Source organism: Triticum urartu, chromosome 3A, assembly GCF_056163025.1.
Source record: "Triticum urartu cultivar PI428250 chromosome 3A, HENAU_Tu73, whole genome shotgun sequence".
NCBI classification, from domain to species: Eukaryota; Viridiplantae; Streptophyta; class Magnoliopsida; order Poales; family Poaceae; genus Triticum; species Triticum urartu.
The window spans coordinates 253,189,686-253,198,073 of NC_141875.1; the positions used below are offsets into that span (position 1 = coordinate 253,189,686).

At 41.5% G+C, this 8,388-nt stretch overlaps 1 long non-coding RNA gene across 2 annotated transcripts; it reads left to right on the forward strand.

The window, feature by feature from the left end:
- The first annotated feature begins 5,348 nt into the window (after nt 1-5,348).
- On the forward strand, nt 5,349-7,373 carry LOC125548322 (uncharacterized). Of its 2 annotated transcripts, none has more exons than XR_007300999.2 (3): nt 5,349-5,598; nt 5,674-5,899; nt 7,168-7,373. It is a non-coding gene; the product is annotated as an uncharacterized LOC125548322 (long non-coding RNA). The 2 variants fall into 2 exon arrangements; XR_007301000.2 differs by lacking the exon at nt 7,168-7,373 and adding an exon at nt 6,477-7,160.
- Nucleotides 7,374-8,388: the final 1,015 nt, after the last annotated feature.

An 8,388-nucleotide genomic window follows, 5' to 3' on the forward strand; every position in this document is an offset into this window, starting at 1 on the left:
GAGCTAACTTAAGAGTGTTTAGTTCTTTAGTTAGGGCCTCAATCTTCTCCTTATCATTGTCATTCGTTTTATCTTGATTAGCATGTTTAATTGACATTTCATCATAGTATTCATCACTAGAGTTGTCAACAAGCAAATCATCACCTAACAAGTCATCCTCATCACTATTGAAATCAACATACTCGGGGTGTGTTACTTTAGGACCTTTGGCCATGAAGCATCTTCCAATTCCTTCATTTGGTGAGTCAAATATGTCGTAGGAGTTGGTTGACACAAGTGCTAGACCGGCAACACCTTCATCTTGAGTATCTTCGGAGTCGGAGTGATAACTTCTGTCGGAGTGGCTGCCGGAGTCGGAGCCGGATACCCATTCACCAACATGAGCTTGATGTCTTCGTCTTGTGTAGCTCCTTGATGATTTTTCCTTCCTTTCCGAATCCTTGCTTCTCCGTGAGTATCTTCGTTCATAACGATCATCTCTACTCCTTCTCTCTCTTGGTGGTGATCCTTTGCTTCTTCTTTTTGGGGAATCTTCTCTTCTCTTGTAGGGAGCCATACACTCATTGGAATAGTGTTCGGGTCTTCCACAATTGTAGCAGTTTCGCTCTCGACTAGAAGATCTTTGTTCATTGTAGGACCTTGACTTGGAGCTTCTATCTTTGCTTCTACTCTTGTAGAACTTGTTGAAGTTCTTCACCATTAAGCTCAATTCTTCATTGAAGTCTTGTTTCTCACTTGATGATGTAGGGGCTTCACATGAGGCTTTATAGGCACCACTTGATTTGTTGTGAAGTTCCTCTTTATCCTTAAGTGACATCTCATGAGCAACAATTCTTCCAATCACCTCCGTTGGCTTGAGATCTTTGTAATTGGGCATCATTTGGATTAATGTGCACACGGTATCATATTTTCCATCCAAGGCTCTTAGAATCTTCTTGATGATGAATTTATCGGTCATCTCTTCACTTCCTAAGCCGGCAATCTCATTTGTGATGAGAGCAAGCCTAGAGTACATTTCAGCGACACCTTCACCATCCTTCATCTTGAACTTGTCAAGTTGGCTTTGAAGCACATCCAACTTGGATTCCTTGACGGAGTCGGTACCTTCGTGCATATCAATCAAAGTGTCCCAAATTTCCTTTGCATTCTCAAGGCGGCTGATTTTGTTGAATTCTTCGGGGCACAATCCGTTGAAGAGAATATCACAAGCTTGAGCATTGTATTGCAACATCTTCAACTCATCCGCGGTAGCTTCACGGTTCGGTTCTCTCCCATCAAAGAAGTCACCTTGCAAACCAACACACACAATAGCCCAAACGGCGGGGTTATGTCCAAGAATATGCATTTTCATTTTATGCTTCCAACTAGCAAAATTAGTACCATCATAGTAAGGACCTCTACGGTGATAATTTCCCTCGCAAGACGCCATACTCTCCTAGGTTGTGAAACCAAGGCTATGACCACCAAAAGCTATGGAGATCAAAGCAAATGGAGACCAAAGCTCTGATACCACTTGTAGGATCGAAAGTATGTCTAGAGGGGGGTGATTAGACTACTTGACCAAATAAAAACTTAACCTTTTCCCAATTTTAGTTCTTGGCAGATTTTAGCTAATTTAGGACAAGTCAAGCAATCATCACATAATTCAAGCAAGCATGCAAAGAGTATATAGGCAGCGGAAAGTAAAGCATGCAACTTGCAAGAATGTAAAGGGAAGGGTTTGGAGAATTCAAACGCAATTGGAGACACGGATGTTTTTTCCGTGGTTCAGATAGGTGGTGCTATCCTACATCCACGTTGATGGAGACTTCAACCCACGAAGGGTAACGGTTGCGCGAGTCCACACAGGGCTCCACCCAAGGGTAACGGTTGCGCGAGTCCACACAGGGCTCCACCCACGAAGGGTCCACGAAGAAGCAACCACCCACAAAGGGTCCACGAAGAAGCAACCTTGTCTATCCCACCATGGCCATCGCCCACACAGGACTTGCCTCACTAGCGGTAGATCTTCACGAAGTAGGCGATCTCCTTGCCCTTACAAACTCCTTGGTTCAACTCCACAATCTTGTCGGAGGCTCCCAAGTGACACCTAGCCAATCTAGGAGACACCACTCTCCAAGAAGTAACAAATGGTGTGTAGGTAATGAACTCCTTGCTCTTGTGCTTCAAATGATAGTCTCCCCAACACTCAACTCTCTCTCATAGGATTTGGATTTAGTGGAAATAAGATTTGAGTGGAAAGCAACTTGGGTAGGCTAGAGATCAAGATTCATATGGTAGGAATGGAATGTCTTGGTCTCAACACATGAGTAGGTGGTTCTCTCTCAGAACATATGAGTTGGAATGGTGTGTGTGTGTGTGTTCTGATGGCTCTCTCCTCGAATGAGAAGGAGGTGGAGGGGTATATATAGCCTCCACACAAAATTCAACCGTTACACAGTTTTCCAATCTCGGTGGGACCGAATCAATAAACTCGGTCGGACCGAAAATGTAAACCTGGTGACCGTTAGAGATTTTCGGTGGGACTGACATGCAACTCGGTAGGAACGATATAGTTAGGGTTTGGGCATAACGTAATATCGGTGAGACCGATTACACAAACTCGGTGAGACCGAATTTGGTAATTAGCTAACCAGAGAGTTGGTCAGGCAAACTCGGTGGGACCGATTTGCTCTTTCGGTGAGACCGAGTGGAACTCGGTGAGACCGAAAAGTTACAAAGGGGAAACACTGAGTTTACATTGCAATCTCGGTGGGACCGATTCGCTCTTTCGGTGAGACCGAAAAGTTACGAAAGGGAAACAGAGAGTTTGCAACCCCATCTCGGTGAGACCGAGATCCTTATCGGTAGAACCGAATTGCTAGGGTTTGGCAGTGGCTAATGACAAGTGAAACTCGGTGGCGCCGGATAGGAAGAATCGGTAGGACCGAGTTTGGCTTAGGGTTTAGGTCAAATGTGGATATGGGAAATTAGTTGAGGGTTTTGGAGCATATCACTAAGCACATGAAGCAAGAGGCTCATTAAGCAACACCTCATCCCTCCTTGATAGTATTGGCTTTTCCTAAAGACTCAATGTGATCTTGGATCACTAAAATATAAAATGAAGAGTCTTGAGCTTTTGAGCTTGAGCCAATCCTTTGTCCTTAGCATTTTGAGGGTTCCACTTTCACATCCATGCCATGCCAATCATTGAGTTTTCCTAAAATAATCATCTTGGAATAGCATTAGCTCAATGAGCTATATGTTGTTATGAATTACCAAAACCACCTAGGGATAGTTGCACTTTCACCCGGCCCCGATCCCGACGCGCCACGCCTCCCTCCTCTACTTCCTCCCCTCCCAACCTCGGCCTTCGTCGGGCCTGCCTCCTCGCCCTACACCCTCTATAAGCCCCCACCTCTCCTCTCTCTCTGCCATTAGAGTTCTAGCTAGGGTTCTTTGGTTAATTTACTTAGGTTTTAGTCAGGGCAGTAGGTTAATTAGGTCATCTATTTAGTTAGGGCAGTAGGTTAATTAGGTTATATATTTAGGTAGGGAAGTAGGTTAATTAGGCTATATATTTAGTTAGGCAGTAGGTAGTTATTTTTTTGCGGTGATGAATTTAGTTATGAATTTAGCTAGGTATCAAACTAGTAGGTTAATTTGGCTATATTATGAACCATAGGTGCAATTTGAACCCTAGTTAGTATGAAGCCTAGGTTTCAAATTAGGATATAAATTTAGCTAGGTTTTTGTAACATCCCAATTTTTTAAAATTTGAAATGTTAATAGGATCATTCTTTTCATCATGATTTCTATGCTTATTTAAATTTTCTGAATATTTAAAGTGTTTTCCAACTCAAGGCAATATATTTGGAGTGGAGATAATATGACTTCTCCACTATTAACTATATTTGTAAAACGCTAAGAATACATTATCGTGTCTACCTAAATTATTTTGGCTTTATAGAAACTCAAAATTGTTTTATAGTGGTTATTATTTTGCTTTTTATGCTTTTATTGCATAATTGTTTTGTCTTTAGTTCATTTGTGTTGTAAAAAAATGTTCACTGTTTTCTAATATTGATATCTTTACCTAATAATAAAGAAAATTGGGTTTCTTTCGTCCGTCATGGCATTTTTAGAAAAGTCCCTCTATTTCAGAGAATTCGACCCGCAGTCCTGTTTTAAGTTAAAACGAACCGTTATTTTTGTATTTTACACAAAAGTCTTTTCTTGAAATCAACCCGCCGTCCGGATTTAATTCACACCTGAACCGTTATTTTACATTTTTCGAAACCCCCCTGATGTTTTAGATAATTCATCCGCGGATCATATTTAAGTCAAACAAATGCTTTTTAAAATCACCCATATCTTTTGAACCGCAACTCCGATTTGAACATGTTATATATGAAATTTGATTAGAAAAATATGTAGAATATGAATATGAGATTATTTTTACCTGTTAAGTATTTTTAAATATTATTTTGGAATATATTTGAGTCAAACCAAATGATTTTCTAAATTATCTGTATCTTTTAAACCATAACTTCAATTTTAGCATATTATATATGAAATTTTATTAGAAAAATATGTGGAATGTAAATATGATGTTAATGTTACCTGTTAAATATTTTAAAATATTGTTATGGAAGCAAACTTATAATTTATAGCGCAAGATTCATTTTTTTCATACCGGCGGCAATTCGGATTGCAAATAAACACCCCACTATAACGGTATACGGAAAAGAAAACATCGATAACTACACATGCATACCTCTGAAAAATGTCGCACGGGAAAACAACAGATTTCTCATCGCGAGAGTGAGAGAAAGCGAGCGAGAGAGAGAGAGGGAAAGGGAGGAGAGAGGGAGAGAGAGACGCCTTAGAATTAACTATATTCAACACACATTTTTTGTCGTTTTGTGTGAACATCGAGGCCATCGCCGGCGAGGGTGAGAAGAAGGATAAGCGGCAACACAAATAAGATGCCTCGCAAAAATAAAGGAGATGGACCTATTGTGGTCTGGAGTGATGGTTGTTGAGTTAAGATCGTGTGTTATGTTTTCTCTCCCATTGTAACGCACGGGCTCTTTTGCTAGTAATGTTTTACTGTGTTTTAATTATTTTATATTTTCAGTTTGGCATTTTATTTTAGCTACTTTATAACTTCTGTAGCTAGTAAAAAAACAGGGCGCGCATTGTGCAGTCGGGCTGCACAGCGGCCCAGCCGACACCCCGCCCACGCGCACAGCACACGCAGCAGCTAGGCAGGCCGGCCCATTTCCGCACAGCGAGCAGCCCACACCCCGCAGGCCTCTCCTTCTATTATTTTTTTTCTCCCCCTCACTTGCACTGACGCTGGGTTGCGCCAGGTCGTCTTCATCCCGGAGACGGATTCCTGCACGAGTTCTTCACTGTCCCGACCCAAATCTTCGATGGATTTGATCCATTCTTGACCTCTCTCCCACGCCCTACCCTTTATATATTCTTCCCAACTCGTCCTAGTCCGGTTTTCGCCAAAATCTCCGTCTCCTGTGCCCTACAGAGCCGCCCCGATCTCGCCGGAGTCCGCCGGCCGAAGCTCCTGTCGCCGGTCTCTTTCGCCGCCGTCAAAGGGTCTCTACACATCTCCTCCACTCTGTCCTCTTCCCCTTTTACTCCTCCACTTCCCTTACCTTCTAAAGCACGTAGGGGAGCACCAGGACGACCGCAACGACCTTGGTCCGGAGCTCAACTCCGCCGCCGCCGCTCCAGCCGCTCGCCATCGTCGACGTCGCCAAGATCACCCCCGAGGAAGCCCGCACCCGTAGGACACCCCCTATTCGCCGGAGGACCTCCGTGGCCGTCACCTGCATCACCATCGAACCGTCCGCATGTCGTTCTTCCCCAAGTCCGGCGGTCTTCTCCTGTTTCTCCGGTGAGCAACCCTGACCCGTCTGATCTACTTTAAACGGTCAGGATTAGATCTGTTTCTTTCTATTTAAAGCCAAACTGGTATGCACTAATTACCTGATGTCCGTTAGTTAGCCACCGCAGCGAATTCCCTCCACCGAATCCCATGCTGCCACGTGGCCCCGCTACAGGACCCGCACACGAGCTGCTATAGGACCAGCAGTTTCCTGTCGTTCTTTTTTTTTTTCACCTAACACTTCAAATGGGTATATCCTTTATTCTATAACTCCAATTTAGGTGATTCTTTTTTCCTATGCACTCACAAAAACCAACACTTTATCACAGTACCAAAGTTTCACGTGTTTGCACTATTCAAATTTGAATTTGCTCAAAATTGAATGCAAACTTCCGAAGGCCATATCTTTCAAATCGTTGATCCAAATTAGTTGATTCTTTTTGCATTGTGTTCCTACTAGCATGTAGATAAGATATACTTATTGATATCTTCTGTTATTGAAATTTTATTTGGATTCATTGCTGTTAACTTTATTTTGGTGTTATGTGAGTACGGTTCATTTATCGGTGCCTTCGTTATGGTATAGATTGTCCGGAGTGTAAAGCGGATCAGAATTAAGCATTAGAGTACTTCAACATCGTTGAAGGCAAGTTTGCACTTTGATTTTTCTTATCCTATATTCTGCTATGCAAGTGTAGTTTTATGTTATGCTATATGTTTGGCTTGATATGTGTATTCCGTGTTACCATGTTTTGTTGTTGATTGTGGTATGTGATGGTGTGATCAACTTGCTATGGTAGACGCGGGTATGTGTCGAGTGATCCATGAAAGTGGTGAGTGTTTATAGACATAGGCTTGGGATCATTAACCAGGTGAATGCGTCACTGGCAGAGCGCTCTATTGTCCCTAGAGAATGCGCCATTGGTAGAGCGCACTTGAGGCGAGGTATAGTTTTCGGAATATAAATCAGGTGAATGTGTCCTTCGTAGAGCGCTCTATTGCTCGTAGAGAATGCGCCACTGATAGAGCGCACTTGTGAGATACTTCTGAAGTTCTTGTCATGTTTATTTAGAATTTTTGGGTTATCTTGGGTGAGTAAATTAGAGACGGTTGTGAATTCAGGTAGTGGAGGTAGGTGAAGTTCTTCTCCAAACTAACTTGTGTGTTTTGTTTGTCATACATTGCTTTGTGGATGTAGGTTTGTTATATCATATTGTGTGATTTGCTAATACATTCAATGTATTGACCCTTTGTGGCTGCAACTTATCATGTTGCAGGATTTTCAGATGATCAGTGAGATACAGTAGGGTCGCGAGTCTTTACTCAACATTTTCGCCAATGGGCATTGATGGGATTCATCGTTTGCTTATGCTACATTTCCACTGTTAGCATTGAATAAAGTTAGCTATGTGGTACTCAGTTTGTAATACTTTATGAATTCTGGATCATACGTTATAATAAATGATGCACTTGTTATTTGATATTCATATGTACTGCGTGTGCTAGCGAGTAGATCCAGGGACTAGCACAGTGGGCACAGAGACATCGAATCTTATCAGGTTCGGGTCGTTATAGTTTTGAAATTCGGACAGAAATTTATATAGGTTTCAAACTAGGATAGAAATTTAGGGTTAGGTGTTTTAGGTGTAGCTAAAAGAAAAAACAGAATTGATTATATAGGTTTCTTGCATTTTTTTTAGTTTAAGCAATTGTTGCAATTTAAATTTTATAGTGCTAGTTAGTTAATTAGAATTAGTTTGAACCCTAGGACATATTAGTTAAAGCTATTGTTTCTATTTAAAAAAACAGAATTAGTATGAACCCTATTTAAAGCAAAAAAAATTAGTTTCAAATTTAGGCAGGCTGAATTTAGTTTCAAATATTGTGAAGAAAAATGACTTCTTGCATTTTTCTTCAAGTTCTATATTTTTCTTCCTTTTATATGCAAATTTGAAGTGGACATGTGATATGTGGACATGTGATTTGGACATGTCATGTTTGGAATTTGGACATGTCATATTTAGACATGTGATGTTTTGGACATGTCATATTTGGAAAATGATGATTATGTGCAGGGTAAATGATCTGAGTGGCCTATGTTTCGCCGGAATGTTGATTCATTTCCGTTTCAGTGAATTTCAGGCGCCCGATATGTCCACTTTTTAGCAAAGGTCATGCCGAAATTTCCCATGAATTTTGGCATGACTTGTGCTCGAAAGTAGGCATATCGAGTGCCAGGATTTGCTGGGAAATGACATTCCGGCAAACCATAGACCTTTTTTATGTCATATCTCATTTTATTATAGTTTTAGAATTAAACAAGGAGACTTAATCATAGGAAACATGTTGAACAACGAAGAAACCGGGCCTTCTGACCAAGATGCAGACGAGATGGATTATGAGGGTGAACAACAGTACCTCGACTTTTTGTCTACTAAGCATAGTCAAGGTTTGCAGGGCGGCCTCGATGATGGTAATGAGGCCGACATCGACACCGA